At 39.4% G+C, this 17998-nt stretch overlaps 1 protein-coding gene across 12 annotated transcripts in view; it reads right to left on the bottom strand.

The window, feature by feature from the left end:
- The window catches only part of Mga (MAX dimerization protein MGA), a 129161-nt gene that overhangs the window by 92087 nt on the left and 19076 nt on the right, over nucleotides 1-17998 (bottom strand). The window contains exon 1 of one of the 12 annotated variants that reach the window (XM_076850588.2): nucleotides 2190-2247. The exons of the other annotated variants lie outside the window; for them this stretch is intronic. The gene's annotated coding sequence lies outside the window, so the exon portion shown is untranslated. Of the gene's footprint in view, nucleotides 1-2189; nucleotides 2248-17998 lie in introns of those variants that run through there. 12 annotated transcript variants of the gene reach the window in all.

The raw sequence follows: 17998 nt of genomic DNA, 5'->3' as shown, positions 1-17998 counted from the left end.
AGTTAAATCATGTTTTTAAAACTCAAAAATTTTAACAAAATTAATTCACCTGAATTTCAGTATTTTGCCTTATATAGTTGGGCCCCAAAATTTTCAATTCAAAAGAAATGTGGGAATATGATCACAAAATATAACAGTAAACAATAGCAAAGACAGTAATAGCCAACTAGTTTCTTCATTGTTCTTAATCCTCATTAATTTTATTAAATAAATAGCACTTTCAAATTAGCACTCACTTTGAACCACACAATGGCCTAGTACTTTACTGTTCCAACCTTACAGGGTAAATTTCAAAATTATCTGAAACACTTTCAGGTTTCTGGGCAAAGGTATGTACTGGCCCAAAGTAGTCCTATCCGCGTATCTTCCCCTATTATTGTTGGCTTCAGAGGCATTTTCTATTTCTAGCAATGAAGCCCAAACTTCAATTCGCAGTAGCAAGGCTCAGGTCTCCTGACAGTTGCTAACTAGAATCTGAAAAACACTTTTATGGAAGAAATGGACAGTAGTCAAATTTGGCGAAAGTATGTCAAAATACTCAGGGCATTCCACTTCCCCAGGGCTTTAGCTTGTTTTTGTTAAATGGATCCAATCTACTACTGTACCCACACAACAGTTGTAAACATAATCCTAAGGCTGAAATAAACGCTAGAACGATCCAATACCCTTGGAAATGAAAGGGCCAGGAACAGACACCGTCGACTATCAAGGGCCCCCAACCGCAGCTTTTCAACTGCAGAGGCCAGCTAGTCAAGAACCACGTGAAAAATTGCCGCAAGAAAAGCTCTTCCGGGGACGAGAAGTCCGGACAGATCACGTGCTGCTGGCCAGAACCCAGTGATCGCACCGCGGGACCCAGCCACATTCTGTTACCGTGGAGACTACGTAACCAACTACCCAGCCAGCCCGGTTCCCAGCAGCCGTCACGCCGCCCCCAGGCACCTTTGCTGAAACCCAGCAGCAGCGTCGTGCACAAAAAGGAGCAAGCAGCGCAGGCAGAGTTTACAAGAGACTCCGCTACCAGGCGAGCTCCGCAGCACACACGGACAGCTCTCGGGTGGGCTAGAGACTTCGCAAGATCCACGTGTCTGCTCGGGCGACGTGAGCCTTGGGAGAGTGGTTTTCCCTCACAAGTACAGTACTTTGGTTTCTCCCGCTTTTCGGCCATTAGTAACCCCTCCTTTCTCAGGCATCCTTCACCGCTCTCAGCTTCCAACCTTAGCAGAGGAAGGAGGCATTCCCAAAGATTGAGAGGCAAGACAAAATTATTCGCAGCAGACACTACAACTTCTCTATCATCTCAGTTACACTAAAATAATCCCTAACTTCTCTTTAAGTCTTCGCGCACAGATTCCTCAACTCCAGTTACTGGTGATCAGAGCTTATTAACACACCAGACTCACCTTTCACTGAGGGCAGAAACCTACTTCACAATTTAACAGAAACGAGAAGCCCCACAAACGGAAAAATAGTCGAAGGCTATTCAATAAAGGGAAAAAGAAAAATAACACCTGCTCTTCCACCTGTTTTCCCCGCCCTCATTTTTGCACGTAAGAATCACAGGTCCTTTGTTTACAAAGTTCCCACTGCTATACAACTCTTCCTCGCCCCCCTTATTAAACTCGCGGTCTTGCCTCAATACAACCAGGAATTACGAGCTAAAAAAGATGTCTGTACAGGTGTCAAACGCTGCACCCAGCTCTTTAGAAAAAGCGACGTCGGCACTGTTTCCGGAGATTTGGAACCCGGCGAACTGAGCTCTAAAATGCAAAGTGCAGAATAGGCACAGCTCTCGACCTAGAGCCCAGTGCCGGACTGGAAATGCTCACGCGGATCACACCATGCGGTGCTGCACCCCACGCACGCGAGGGCAGGGCCGCGCCATGGACGCTTCTCACCCCGCCCGCCTCGTGGCCGCTTCTTTGGCGTCGATGTTCCCAGTTAGTAAGAAGCGCGACGCGGAAGTGAGGCCGGGGACGAGGGCGAGGTGACATGCGCAGCCTCGCTTAAGGGACCATAGCCGCGCGCCAAGGGCGGCCCCGCGCAAGGCCTGGCCTGGCCGGGGCGTGCGAAGATCTCTCAGTAAAATGCTGCTCAAGCCGTTCAAACACACAAGAGCTTCAAACTCTCGAAAAACTCCAATCGGGCCAACACTAAAGAGACGCCCTCCACCCAGGCCCGACAGTTACCGTGCGGGGCGTGGCCGGCTTCACCCGGAGTCCTTCATATCCCGCTGGGGGCGGGTTATTCTCTTCGGTTCGCACACCGTGTGTCCGCTCCAGCTGAAGAGCCTGCGCGCGCACCGGACGTCCACGTCACCGCGCACGCGCTCCTACCCGCGCAGAGCCCGCCGCGCAGGCGCAGAGAGAGGCGCGAGCAGCAACTCCCATGCCCCTCCCCCAATGCCAGAAGGCCAAACGGCCCCGGAGCAGCGACGAGACCCTTGGGACCCGCCCCCGGAGCCGAAGCCGCTGCCTTTCCTCGTACCAGCAGCCCAGAAAAGCCAACTGAAGCTTCTAGAATCGAGAAAGGCAAGGCAGGGAGGGAGGCACCAAATCCCCAACTTCGTACTCGAAGCCTTCGTGAAAACTCTGAAACCTCTGCCCGCCGGGCCTTTCTAAACTATGCCTTCCACCCTTTCCCTCCGGCTCCCTGCAGGCCCCGCCCCTGCCTCGCCCAGCCACACCCACACGGGGCTCCGCAGACCCCCTGGCTTCACAGGCCCATCACAAGAATCCAAGGACTTCCTCTCCAAAGTGCTGGGGGCTTGAAAAGCGCCACAGCTTCGGGGAAACCTTGAAGGACAGACCCTGAGAGAAGGGTGATTGAGTCTGCAAAATCTAAAACCTAAGAACCCTAGGAAAATAGGGAGAAGACCGAAAGCCTAAAGTTGGAAAGGAAGAGGAGTTACCACTAAACTGTCTGATATAAAGAGGAAAGATGTGATAAAGCAGTAATACAAGGAAGCAAAAGTATTATCTGGGTTTTAGTGCCTATATCCTGTGTATCCAGTTTTTGTTTCTTCAAGGCATTTACGCTATGGGGTGCAAAGAAAATATTATTATGTGTCAGGCTGAAGTTAATGGTCTGTATTTCTCCTAATTAAATATCAAAAACTAGATTTCTTTGTCCTCTATCCATTACCTACCATTTTTATCTTCTGTACTACTAACATGCCTGTAAAAGGGAAGCATTTAAAATGACAGAAAAAAAGGGGGTGGGTGTGGCCAGGGCAGACAAAATCATGGTCAATGTCCTAAAAACTGCTTTCACTCTCAGAAGAATTAGTAAATACTGAGAACCCACATGTGCTTTATGACAATACAAAACACTATGAAGGACTATGAAGAGATTGAAAGGCAAGAGTCAAGAGGAGGACACTGAGCCAACTGGACTGATCTGACCTACTTTCCTAAGGGAGGGACCACCTTTCTCTTCATTCTGCACTTCCTGAGGAGATAATAGATGACAACATGTACGGTAATTGTGCTGGAATAGTCCAGACTACAGAACTAAAGTTCAGACTTCGGGAATTGTTCTAAAACCCCTGATTCAGGCACTGGCAGCAAAAGCATTCAAGACCCTAGGCAAAATTGAAAAGCAACACTTCAATGCCATCCTCCTCTTCCCTGACTCCAAGAACCTCTTTCCTACAACTGCCTTATTAGAATCTCCCACCTCATCCAAGAATGTCTTCTCGTGGGTCTACAGTTTTTTCATAAAAAAATTTCATTTTATGAAACAAAATATGTTGATGTAGCATTCATACATTTGTTCTTAAGGTATGAATGATTAACAGCCATGCATACCAAAATGACATCTCTTATTGGAAAAAATCTGTGAGGACAAATTAGATGGAAGAAGGGGAGTTGAAATTTTTTTTTGGTACTCTTTCCCTATTCCAGGCAAACATTACAAAATACCATGTATTTAACAAAACAACGTTCAAGATTCAGCACTATATCTCCTTTAAGAAACACTGCATTAAAAGTGTAAGTGGTAAAGTTGGGATGCTGTGGGTACATGCCTGTATGCCAGCTATTATGAGGCTGAGGCAGGAAGATCATAAGGTAGAGGCAAGCCTCAGCATCTCAGCGAGATCCTCAGCAACTAGTGAGACTGTCTCAAAATTAAAGGTGGGGGCGGGGAGGACTAGAGATGTAGCTCAGTGATAAAACCCCAAGTTCCACCCCAATACCAAAAAAAAAGAGAGGTAAGCTACCCATGTTAAACATGTTTGTTTTGTTTTTGGCAATAAGAGGGATTTAACCCAGGCCTGTTGCATGCTAGGCATGTACTCTACAACTGAGCTACATCCCCAGCCCCTTCTAAGAGTTGCCCCTAGACAGGCCTGAGAACTTGTGATCCTCCTGCCTCAGCTTCCAGAGCAGATGAGATTACAGGCATGAGTGACCACATGCCTGCTTGCTTCCCTCCCTTCCTCCCACACCTCCTACTGGAGATAGAACCCAGGGCCTCCACCAGAGAGCCACATCCCCAGCCCACCTCATAATAGTTTTTCAAAATGGAGTGGATCTAACCTATAATGGTCAGGAGATTTATTATAAAAAACGCTAAAGCCAGGTGTTGTGGTCCATCCTGGAATTCCAGCTACTTGGCAAACTGAGGCAAGGAGGATCCCAAGTTCAAGAACAACCTGAGCAACTTAGGAAGACCCTGTCTCAAAATAAAAAGGACTGAGATGTAGCTCAAAGGTAGAGTACCACTGGGTTCCACCTCCAGTACAGAGAAGAGAAAAAAAAAAAAAAAAAAGGACTGCTGAGAACTTGTAAATGTTTTTATATGATAATCTAAAAATAATACTGCCATACCCCTGAGTTCAGCCTTGCAGTTTCAATTCAGTGATCCAGTTTCAACTTACAATCATGCTGTTATCAAGTAACCACTTTTTTTTTTTTTTTTTTTTTTTGCTGTTTTTCTTTTTAAATTTTGTTCACTTTTTCAAGTAACAGCTTTAGTGGTTACATTCTACTTTTAATGCAGTGTTTCTCAAACTAAGTTCTTGGTTATATTGTTTAGATATAAAACAACTTTCTTCCTTTAAAAGGCATCCTTATATATAACCCAAGATTTTTAAATGCCAAGCTGGCTACAAAGTTGATGCTGTTTCAACTTGCTATTGAAATTCTCTCATTACAGTTATAGCTCACCCTGTTGGTTCAGCCCAACATAAAAATCTTGATTTTTTTTTTCCCTGCCTCATAAAATAAAAAGGGCAGCCAGGCGCAATGGTGCACACCTGTAATCCCAGCAGCTCGGAAGGCTGAGGCAGGAGGATCACCAGTTCAAAGCCAACCATCAGCAATGGCAAGGTGCTAAGCAACTCAGTGAGACCCTGTCTCTAATAAAATACAAAACAGGGCTGGGGATGGGGCTCAGTGGACTAGTGCCCCTGAGTTCAATCCCCAGTACCAAAAATAAATAAAGCTATGCATATGTCTTCCCCACTAGACGGACTAGTCCACCTAGTCCAATACTTTAGCACAATGCCTGGAACAGAGCAGACACGTACTTGCTGAATTAAAAAAAATCCAGTATTTCAGGCATGTTCAAATGTCAAATTTTGATTTAATGTCCAATACCATGGGGTCTGGAAAAATGGGGTCAAGTTATACAAACAAATACCATAAGTAGCCCTGCTTTGGCTAACATTTTCCAAAGGGGTATAGCTATAAATAGAAAAAAAAAAACTACTACCCAGTGATTCTTATCCCAAATTATTTCTTCTTAGGGGAATATCATTGACAGGTCAGATACTTAAAGAGAGATTTCTGTAAAAATGTCTAATCATTTAATGACTATTGCCTTTTGACTATTACCTAGAAAACAACAGATTCTTAGTGTGAGCTAGAATCTATAATTTACCATCTGGTAACAGAAGCAACAAGTTGTAATGGAGTCTTACATCTATATATACTCATCAATAGTGGAAAAAACAGTAAATATCTTAAAAATGAAAGGACACTTTGATAAAACAGTGAATTTGTTTTACTAAGATCAATAGGAGCCAGGCATGTGGTACACACCTATAATCCCAGTGATGTAGGAGGAAGAAGCACAAGTATTACAAGTTCAAGACCAGTCTTGACAAGTTAGTATGACCCTCAACAATTTAGCAAGACCAGTCTCAAAATTTAAAAAGGGCTGAGTATATACCTCAGAAGCAGAACACTCCCGGGTTCAATCTCCAGTGTCACAAAAACAAACACACACTCAATCCTAAAATTGACTGGAAAAATGTCAGAAATCATTAAAAATACATGAAGTTCAGAAAATGCTTCAAGAGGAATATAAAACAAAGACCAGCAAGTCTAAAAATGTAAACAAGTTTTCAATCTAATACTAAACCTTCTGAAGAAACACCTTACCTAGGAAAGCATAAAGGAAGAACAAAAGAACTTCACCTAAGTATACCAAGGCCTGCACAGAAATTTAAAACACCAAAAGGTGTAAAAACAGAAACCAGAACTACTGGGAAGATAAAAGGATGGAGGTACAGCAAATAAACTGCAAGGCTGAACTCCAGCAGAAATCAATAAGAAGCCTAAGCCTATCTCTCACACACACACACACACACACACACTCCGCCAAAAAAAAAAAACTCACTGGAAAATTGTCTGCAAATGCGAATATATATGAAAGAAGTCACATTTGTAAAGTACAGTGGTGCACTCCTATAGTCCCAGCTACTCGGGAGTCTGAGGCACAAAAGTCACAAGTTTGAGGTTAACCTGGGCAACTTGGTGAGACCCTGTCTAAAAATAAAAAAGGCTAGGAATTTACCTCAGTGGTAGCATGGTAGCATGTGTGAGGTTCTGAATTCAATCCCTATTACCACACACACAAAAAAAAAAAGCGAGGGGGGGGCATACTTATTTTACATGAAGGACACCACTGCCTTGCAGATATTGACAACGGTGTCAATACAGGTGTTAGATTATTAGACACTCAGAACAGTAAAATTTCCCCCAAAAAAAAATATTTAAAGGACCATCATAAGATGAAGAAAATTTTATCTTTCTAAAAATATTTTTCCCCAGTATTAATGATTGAACCCAGAGGCACTCTACCACTGAGCTATACACCCAGGCCTTTTTTATTTTGAAACTTGCACTTGATAAAGTGCACAGGCTAGCCTTGAACTTGCCATCTTCCTGACTCAGCTTTCCTCTGGCCTCAGCATCCACAGCAACTAGGATTACAGGCACGTATCACCATGCCAAACTAAAAACGGGACACTTTTAAGATCAAATATTGGCTGGGTAGGTGGCGAATGCCTGTAATCCCAGCAGCTCAGGATGCTGAGACAGGAGGATTGCAAGTTCAGGGTTAGTCTTGGAAACTTGGGATTTAAGTAACTTAGTGAGACCCTGTCTCAAAATAGAAAATAAAAAAGGCTGGAGATGTAGCTCAGTGGTAAATTACCCCTGGGTTAAATCCCCAGTACCATGTTCAAGTACTAGAGAGGACACATATCACAATATATAATCTTTGATATCTGACTTTTATACACTCATATCAATGAAAAATTAACTACACTGTGCTTTTTTTGTGGTAGTGGTATTGGGAATTAAACACAGGTGTGTTCTACCACCGAACAATATGCTTAGACCTTTATTTTTTTCATCACATCCTGCACATTATTTTTTTTTAAAGATTTATTTTTTAAAACCTTTATTTTTTATGTGGTGCTGAAGACTGAACCCAGTGACCCACACACACACATGCTTGGCAAGTGTACTACCACTGAGTCACAACCCCAGCCCTTCAATTTTTATTTTTTTGGTGGTACTAGGGATTGAACACAGGGGCACTTTATTACTAAGTTACATCCCTAGTTCTTTTTATTTTTTGTTTTGAGACAGGGTCTTGCTAAGTTGCTGAGGTTCTCACTAAGTTGCCCACGCTGGCCTCAAACTTGCCTCAGCCTCCTGAGTCACCGGGATTACAGGCACCAGCCATCATCCTTATTTTTGCTATACCACTGAAAACTTCTTTGCAGGTAGGTATTTAGAAATTACTCATCAGTCATATGACAGTCTCCCTAGATTTGGTCTTCTAAGAAAAAATATCAACAGTCTTAGGGTAGGATAACTTGCCAAGAAGTCGAGAGTCAACTTCTCATCAAGAAATCAAGTCAGGGGCTGGGGTTGTGGTTCAGTGGTAGAGTGCTTGCCTAGCACGTGTGAGGCACTGGGTTTAATCCTCAATACCACAGAAAAATAAATAAATGAAGGTACAAGTTGCCCAGGTTAACCTCAATCTACAACAAAAAATATTAAAGAAAGAAAGAGAGAGAGAGAGAGAGAAAGAAAGAAAGAAAAAGAGAGAAAGAAATGAATCAAGAGTCAGCTTCTCAATACAGAAGAGAATCAACAACAGAAGGCACTCCAATCCAGACCACAGGACAGTTACAAAATTAACGAACTACTTTGAGTATTGAGGGGTTTGGGGGCAGAAGACACACTGAAAATAAGATGATAACCTTTACCTTGGGGCAAAATTCTGGGAATTTGGGTAAAGCTACAAAACAATCTAGTGAAACCAACATCAGAGTGAAGCACATACCCAATCACTGCATACATAAGGAAAATTGGAATAAATGCTGGCAAAAGAAGACTAGATCAAGCTACACTTAGTTTAAACTGGGCTTCAGACATATTAGACGTAAGGAAAAAAAAGGGAGAAAAACTTGTTTTGTTTGAAAAGTAAACCAAATGAGATTTTAAGTATTACCTTAAATACTAAGGAGGTTGGAGATGTATGTAACTCAGTGGTAGAGCACTTGCCTAGCATGAACGAAGCCCTGGGTTCAGTACCCAGTATCACAAAAGGTCTACGAAAATAAACGCTAAGGATTTTTATAACCTTTTAGCTCTACAATTGTTAACTGGGATTTAACCACTGGAGGGCAGGGAATAACTGTTAAAACAGAGGGAAAAGCTGTATTAAAGCAAAGAATACAAAAATTAACCTCAATGCAATACATAATGCAAGTTACCTGAATACAAATTATAAATTGTAGATATTATATAGGGCCACATTTTTTATTCTGCCCACTATTCTCCAGGTTATCTATCCTTATTAGCATAAGAAATAAATTAAGGCTACAATCAAATATTTGCTAAACATATGCTAGGAACTAAACCACAGAAAACCGAATAAATAAAAAGTCCCCTCAAAAAGCTTAAATTCTTCTGGGCTGGGTTGTGGCTCAGTGGTAGAGCACTCCTTTAGCATGTGTGAAGCACTGGATTCGATCCTCAGTACCACATAAAAATAAATAAAATAGGGCTAGGGTTGTGGCCCAGGGGTAGAGTGCTCGTCTAGCATGCACAAGGCACTGAGTTCGATCTCGATCCTCAGCACTACATAAATATAAATAAAGATATTGTGTCCACCTAAAACTTAAGAATAAATCTTTTTTAAGAAAGAAGAAAGGTAGGTATTGTATCCAACAACTAAAAAAATTTAAAAAAAAAAAAAGCTTAAATTCTGGACAAAAAGACAGGACAACAATCACAAAACTGTAATTAGCAGTGTGAAAAAGGCCTTTTGGGAAAACTATAGATGTACAGAGCCATGAGAAAGAGAAAGACTACAAAGAAGAAAGGACTTTGTAGCAGGGTCTTAAAGGAAAAATAAAATTGAGAAAGGGGGGCGTGAATTATGAACTGTGGTTATGAATTAAGTAGCAAAACAACAATAATAAAATATTCAGAAATTGGAGAGAGGGCTGCTTCTGTAAAACATTTTTAAACTTTTTTTTAGTAGTAAATGTAGTACTGAAGATCAAACCCAGTACCTCAAACATGCCAGGCAAGTACTCTAACACTGAGCTACAACCCCAGCCCCAAGAGCAAAACATTTAAGCAGAGATCAACCTAACAAGTTAGATATTGATTTCAAAAGGAAGTAATTGATATAACAGTTTACTTCCCTATGATATGGGCCTAGACACTTAGAATATTCATCCAATCTACAAGTCCACAATGGCCATGATATACATTCACTAATTCATGATATAATTCACTAATTTAGATCCCTAGTGTGTAGTGTTAAATGTTTTAAATGTTAAAGTGTTAAATGTTTTAAAAGAAAAACTATAAAAACATAGTGGAAGGAGAAATTCACTCAGTTTTCGACTAAGGCTTAGTGTTAAAGAATGACTATAAATTGACAAAGTAGACAAGGGCAGGAAGGGCGTACTAATCATAAGAAATAGCCTATGCTAAAGCACATGATATAAAAGAACAGAGCATGATTTCTTGAGTCAAGAATTTGTTGAGGGCTGGGGATGTGGCTCAAGCGGTAGCACCACATACAAAACAAAGATGTTGTGTCCGCCGATAACTAAAAAATAAATATTAAAATTCTCTCTCTCTCTCTCCCTCTCTCTCCCTGAATGAAAGTAGAGGCATAGTGGTCAAAAGGGGAAAGTGGGAGGGAGAACATGGGGCCTTTTGGAATTTGGATCTTGTTTATATTTTCTACAATTGTAAATAAAATTAAACGAAGAACATTGGAAGCCATTAAAAAAAAAAAAAAAAGAATTTGTTGACTATGTACCATATATGGAAGATGACAAAACTAGAAACCAGTGAAGCTTTCTCTACACCTATTTACACAGTGTCCCCCATCAGAAACCCAGGTGATTCTTGACACTTTAATGTTCCTTCTCTCCTGCCAACAACTAGTCAATCACCAAATCTTCCTGTAGATTCTACATCCCTAACCTTCCTGACCATGGTATGCTTTCAAAGTACAACATTATCTATTCTTCCTAAAAGGTACCACAGGTCTAATATTTATTAATTTCTTAACTCTTTCCCTCACACCACCCTTGTAAACTACACTATAAATCAGGAATTGTATGCTTGTTCCCCCACCCCCCACACATTGGGGTTAAACTGTCTACCACTAAGCTATGCCCTCAGCCCTTTTTATATTTTCTTTTGATACAGCATCTCCCTAAATTGCCCAGGCTGGCCCTTGCAATTTTCCCACCTCAACCTCCCAAGCAGTTGAAATTACAGGCATGTGCCACTGCGCCCAGCTAGGAATTGTATGCTTTTTTTTTTTTTAATATTTATTTTTTAGTTGTAGATGGACACACTACCTATATTTTATTTTTTTATTTTTATGGGAGGATCGAACCTAGGACCTCACACGTGCTAGACGAGCGCTCTTCCACTGAGCCACACTCCCAGCCCCAGAATAGTATGCTTTTAATCCCAGTGTTGTAACTCTACCACTGCCCAAGCCTCAAACTTCACAATCCTCTAGCCACCCAAGTAGGTAGGATTACAGACAGGCATCATCATGCCCTAGCTGTTTTCCTTTACTTTTTCCCTTCTTCCAAGGTAGTGCCAAGCCTGACAAATATCAGGTCTAAGTTAAGGGTTATCCAAATGTCATCCAAAATTATTTCCCTCACATCAAGTGTGATATGATGTTACTCCCACTAGACTATTCTTTTGGGTTAAGCGTTAGTAATTTAGTATAGTCCACAGGCCTAAGCCTATTTTTGTACAGCCCATGAGCTAAGAAAGGTTTCATACTTTTTGTTTTATTACATTTGAAGAGGGAGTCTTGCTATGTTGCCTAGACTGGCATTAAACTCCTAAGCTCAAGGGATCTTCCTGCCTCAGTCTTTCAAGGCTTGAACTACAGGCAAGTGCTGCCACACCCAGCTGGTTTTTACATTTTTAAGTTACTGGGGAAAAAAAATCAAAAGAAGAATGTTTCGTGATGTAAGAGTTAATATAATTCAAGTGTCCATAAATAAACCTTTTTACTAAAACACTACTACAGCTGAGCTCAGTGGTGCACACCTGTAATCCCAATGACTCTGGAGGCAGGGACAAGACAGTTCCAAATGTGAGGCCAAACTCAGCAACTTAGCAAGACCCTGTCTCAAAATAAATAATAAAAAGGACTGGGGATGTAGCTCATTGGTAAAGTGCCTCTGGTTCAATCCAGAGTACTAAAATAAATAAATAATAAACAAACTTATTTAAGATTATTAGCCATTTTGCAAGAATACTCAAAGAGTTGAAGGCATTAAAAATATCAATAAGAGTGCTGGGGTTGTGGCTCAGCAGTAGAGTGCTCATCTAGCACGTGCAAGGCCCTGGGCTCGATCCTCAGCACCACATAAAAATAAATAAATAAAATAAAGGTATTGTGTCCAACTACAAAAAAATAAATATTTTTTAAAAATATTTTTTAGTTTTAGGTGGACACAATATCTTTATTTTAATGTGGTGTTGAGGATAGAACCCAGCGCCCCGCACATGCCAGGCGAGCATGCTACAGCTTGAGCCATATTCCCAGCCTACAAAAAATAAATATTTTTAAAAAATATATCAATAAGAAATCAATTTTATTTATCAGTTATAAAACAATCATGCACCATCGAGGCAAATGAATTTAAGTAGTTTTCCTTGGCTCTTAATGAGTCAACATTTCCCAGTTATTGTTATTAGAAGAATTAATGCAAGCTTCCAGTGATCAAACAATTCACCTCTATGAATAATCTATACAGAACAACGAGCAAAGATATTTCTGAAGAAGCAGTCAGGAAAATACAAATTCAGTAAAATCAAAGTGAGATCTGCTAAGATGTGTTAAAACTGGTGGTAGTAAAGGTATATGTGAAGCAAGAAATGATCTAATTAGATGAACTGACAAAGTATAAATGTAAGAGGAGGTGCATAATTATTCACTGCATTATTCATCAGAAGGTATTCTGCAAAGGGCTGGGGATGTAGCTCAGTGGTAGAGCACCTGCCTAGCATGCACAATGACCAGGGTTTAATCCCCAACACCACCACCAAAAAAATAAAAAGAAGGCATTTTGCAGAAAATATCTGAATCAATCATGTGTTATTCAACCAGTAATGTCAATTAACTTCACTCTCAAGAAATTTAACTATTGTTGATTTCATTCATTTTTGTCAAAAACAAAAGTTGACTGATTTATCTTCCTACTATGCAGTTACCAGGCTCAACAGATATACAGTTTTATTGTAATTTTTTGAGCTCAGGGTAAACTGAAACTTTTCTAAATGAGAAGAACCATCCTCAAGCTAGGCATGGCAGCACATGTCTATGATCCCAGTAATTGAAGAGGCAAGACCCTTTCTCAAAATTGAAAAATAAAATGAAAAACATGCTGGGGATTTGTTGCCAAGAGGTAGAATGCCCTGTTGGTTCAATCCTCAACACCATAAAAAAAAATTTCAAAGAACCACTCACCATTGCTGTTATTAAACACACACTGAATGGCTTTGAAAATTAGCTCTTCCTATAGACTTGTTAATATGCCTCAATGAATTCAACCTGAAGCCAAAGGGCAAAAAAAAAAAAAAAAAAAAAAAAAAAGTTATTATATACAGAACCAACACTGCAATAAAGTTATTTAAGTGAAAAACATTGTTTCTATCACAGGTAATATCAAGCTGCATATACCTCCTAGTTTGTCAAAAATTAAAATAACACAAGAGATGAATGTCCACTCCCATACAAATTTACAATGGATATATTTTCCAAGTTCAAAATACAGCTCCAGCAGCATTTTTCAGACACTAATGCAATGAAAAAGGAATTTCCCTATTTCAAAATCCATGTACCTGTGAAATTAAGGAGTTTCCACATACCCTTAAATTGGAAATTATTAATCTTTTAGTGATATTAAAATACAAATATCAGGAAAAGAATCTAACAGAATTCTATAAATGTCATCCAAGTGATAAACATGCTCAAACAGAAATATGTTTGTTAGTTGGTGTGTTGGCACATGTCTGTAATCCTAGCTATTTGGGAGGCTGAGGCAGGAAGATTCCAAGTTCAAAACCAGTCTGGGAAATTTAGTGAGATCCTGCTTCAAAATAAAAAAATAAAAAGGGCTGGATTCCCTTTTACAGCTCAGTGGTAGTGTGCTTCCCTAAAATGTACAAACCCCTGGATTCAATCCTCAGTACCTTGAGGCAAAAAAGAAGATGAAACACATAAAATCTCATACAGGTCAGCGACAATTGATGAATATTTATAACCAGTTTAATACTAAAGAACACCAACTTTTTTGCTTAGTTGGTTTTGGTTTGTTTTGGGGGTGTTGTTGTTATTGTTGTTGTTTTTGTTTTGTAGTTGTAAATGGACAGAATGCCTTTATTTTATTTATTTTTATGTGGTGCTAAGGATCAAACCCAGTGCCTCACACGTTGTGGGCAAATGCTCTGCTACTGAGCTACAGCCCCAGCCCAAGAACATCAAATTTGAGACTCATTTAAACACAATGTATCCTCCCTAAAAAGAATTCCATTATTTTATTCTGTAGACATGTTACCAACATTACCAACATTTTAAAAAGTACTGTTATGTTTTGAATTTCATTAATAAAAAACTTGTAGGATGGAATGAAGATAGCTCTGTGGTATAGGACTGGCCCCCATGCCCAAAGCCTGGAGTTTAATTCACAACACTGTAAATATAAACACATAATTATAAAAAAAAATTTTTTAAATTTAAAAAATTTTAAAGATCCAATTTAAAAAAAAATTATGGGACTGAGCATGGTGGCGCATGCCTATAACATCAGCAGCTCAGGAGGCTGCAGCAAGAGGATCACGAGTTCAAAGCCAGCCTCGGTAATTTAGTGAGGCCCTAAGCAACTTAGCAAGATCCTATCTCTAAATAAAATATAAAAAGGGCTGGAGATGTGGCTCAGTGGTTGAGTACCCCTGGTTTCAATTCCCCATACCAAAAAAAAAAAAAAAAAAAAAACTATGGAGATTTGTTTTATCTCATATTATATAGGCACCTACGTAATACCTATTCTAGTTTGCTTCTTGGCCCATGAAGCTAAACTATTTACTGTAATACTGGCCTTCAACAGAAAGTTTCAAAGCCCTGAGTCATAGCATTAATCTTTAACTGATTAGCTATACAACTTTAGACATCAATTAACTTCTCTGGATCTCATTCCACATTTATAAAATGAAGAAGATAAAAGAAAATCTCTAAGGTATCTTCCAACTTTGGCATTCTATAAATAAGAATACTTTTTACATTCACTGTATATGATAATAACTTGAATAATAGATAAAGCCAGGAGCTGGGGCTGTAGCTCAGTAGCAGAGTGCTTGTCTAACATGTGTGAGGTACTAGGTTTGATCCATAGCACCAAATTTAAAAAATAAACAAATAAAATAAAGGCATTCTGTCCATCTGCAACTACAAAAAAAATTCAAAAAGAGAGAGATAAAGCCAGTTTACAAAGTTTTACTATACAAAATATGAAGAAATATTTTATTAAATTTATAGAAAATCAATAAATAAATGGTGCTGGAACAACTGGATATACACACTCACAGAACTAAATTGGACCTTTATCTCACATCATATGCAAAACCTAACTTATTTCAGATCAAATAAACTAATGAAACTTTTAGAGGGGAAAAAAAAAAAAACAAGGGGAAATCACAACCTTGGTTCTTGTAATGATTTCTTAAGATAACAAAAGCATAGGTAACAAATGAAAAAACAGATAAGTAAACATCAAAAATTTTTTCTTTTTTAATTTTGTGGTTCTGAGAATAAAAATCAGGGCCTCACACATGCTAGGCAAACACTACAACACTGAGCTATACTCCAAAAGAGAATATCAAAATTTAAAACATTTGTATATCGGTGGACACTATTGCCAGGTGGGGCATGCCTACAATCCCAGTGACTCAGGAGACTGAGACAGGAGGATCATGAGTTCAAAGCCAGCCTCAGCAATGTGACACGCTAAGCAACTCAGTGAGACCCTGTCTCTAAATATAAAATACAAAATTGGGCTGGGGATGTGGCTCAGTGATTGAGTGACCCTGAGTTCAATCCCCCATAACCAAAAAAAAAAAAAGAACCCAGGTACAGTGGTGTGCACCTATAATCTCAATAACTGAGGAGGCTGAGGCAGAAGTATTCCAAGATAACTATAAATAAACAGAGCTGGACATAGACACCTGTAATCCCAGCTACTCAGGAAGCTGAGGTAAGAGGACCACAAGTTCCAGACCAGCCTGGGCAAATTAGTGAGTACCTGTCTCAAAGTAAATAGGATGGAGAATGTAATTCAACAGTAAAGCACATGCCTAGGGTTCAATCCCCAGTACCCAAAACAATACAAAAACATTTCCTCAACTCCATTTATCTATAACCTATAACCTAATCTCTTGCCATCTAAATAAAGTCTACTGAACAAAGTCTACAAATGCATTTGTATTCCACTTTCATCTTTCTACTAAAATAATAACAATGAATTCTTAGTAGTCAAATATAATAATCATTCTTCAGTCCTCAGCCTTAAGTTTTCATTCCTCACCTAAGGTATTTGATACTATGGACAATTCTACCCTTCCTAAAATATGCTTTGTCCCTGGACTAGAGCAGATTATGCTTAGTGAAGCTAGCCAATCCCTAAAAAACAAATACCAAATGTCTTCTTTAATATAATGAGAGCAACTAAGAATAGAGCAGGGAGGAAGAGCAGGAAGAAAAGATTAACATTAAACAGAGACATGAGGTGGTAGGGAAAGGGAGAGAAAAAGGGGAATTGCATGGAAACGGAGGGAGACCCTCATTGTTATACTAAATTACTATAAGAGGTTGTGAGTGGAATGGGAAAATAAACAAGGTGAGAAATGAATTACAGTAGATGGGGTAGAGAGAGAAGATGGGAGGGGAGGGGAGGGGGGATAGTAGAGGATAGGAAAGGTAGCAGAATACAACAGTTACTAGTATGGCATTATGTAAAAATGTGGATGTGTAACCCATGTGATTCTGCAATCTGTACTTGGGGTAAAAAAGGGAGTTCATAACTCACTTGAAGCTAATGTATGCTAATGTATGAAATATGATATGTCAAGAGTTTTGTAAGGTTTTGAACAACCAATAAATAAATAAATAAATAAATAAATAAATAAATAAAATGAAATGCGGTAGAAGCCAGTCACTACGGCTCATGTCTGTAGTTCCAGTTACTCAGGAAACTGAGTCAGGAGGATGGCAAGTTTGAGTCCAGCTTTAGAGATTTATCTCAAAAAATTGAAAAGAAATGGGCTACAATTTAGTGGTAGAGCGCTTCCCTAACATGTGTGAGTACCACACACACATACAAACATACATACACAAAGGCACAATAATATAAAATGCAAGATAACAAAACACACTGGAGAAGAGAGAATAAAATGCACCAAGAGAGAAGGAAATAGCCAAGAATGAAAAGACTAACATACTATAAAAAATATGACTACTAAAAATGATAATGTTTAAAAACTCCTATGGGATGCCTGGCATGGTGACACAAACCTTTAATCCCATGTACTCAGTAAGCTGAGGCAGGAGAATTGGAAGAGGAAGGCCAGCCTTGGCAACTTTGAAATACTGTCTCAAAATAAAAAATAAAAAGAGCTAGGGATATAGTTTATGTCAGAGGTTTACCTTGCATGAATGAGGCCCTGGGTTCAATTTCCAATACAGAAAAAAAAAAAAAAGAGAGAGAGAGAAGAAAAAAAAACTATAGCAGGATAACCCATTATAAGGAAAATGGTATTTTGGGAGAAAAATCCCTAAACAAATATAAACAAATGATTACCTACTAAGATGTATAATCCTAAAATTAACCAAAAAAAAAGAAAGAAAGAAAACCTATATAAAATATGCAATTAGTGGGAATGGTGCTGGAGATCAAATTTAGGACCCTGAGCATACGAGGCAAACATTATACCACTGAGCCAAACACTCAGCCCATGCAAGTTTTTTTAAATGTGCAAAGAATATGAAATGGCAAATAACTTATAAAGAAATACATGTCAAAAAACGTGAGGGGCTGAGGATGTGGCTCAAGCAGTAGCGCACTCGCCTGGCATGCTCGCAGCTTTGGGTTCAATCCTCAGCACCACATACAAATAAAAATGTGTCCGCTGAA

This window comes from Callospermophilus lateralis, chromosome 3 (genome assembly GCF_048772815.1).
Source record: "Callospermophilus lateralis isolate mCalLat2 chromosome 3, mCalLat2.hap1, whole genome shotgun sequence".
Taxonomy (NCBI): domain Eukaryota; kingdom Metazoa; phylum Chordata; class Mammalia; order Rodentia; family Sciuridae; genus Callospermophilus; species Callospermophilus lateralis.
The sequence above is the reverse complement of the archived record's forward strand: the minus strand, read 5'-3'. Positions and strand labels throughout refer to the sequence as shown.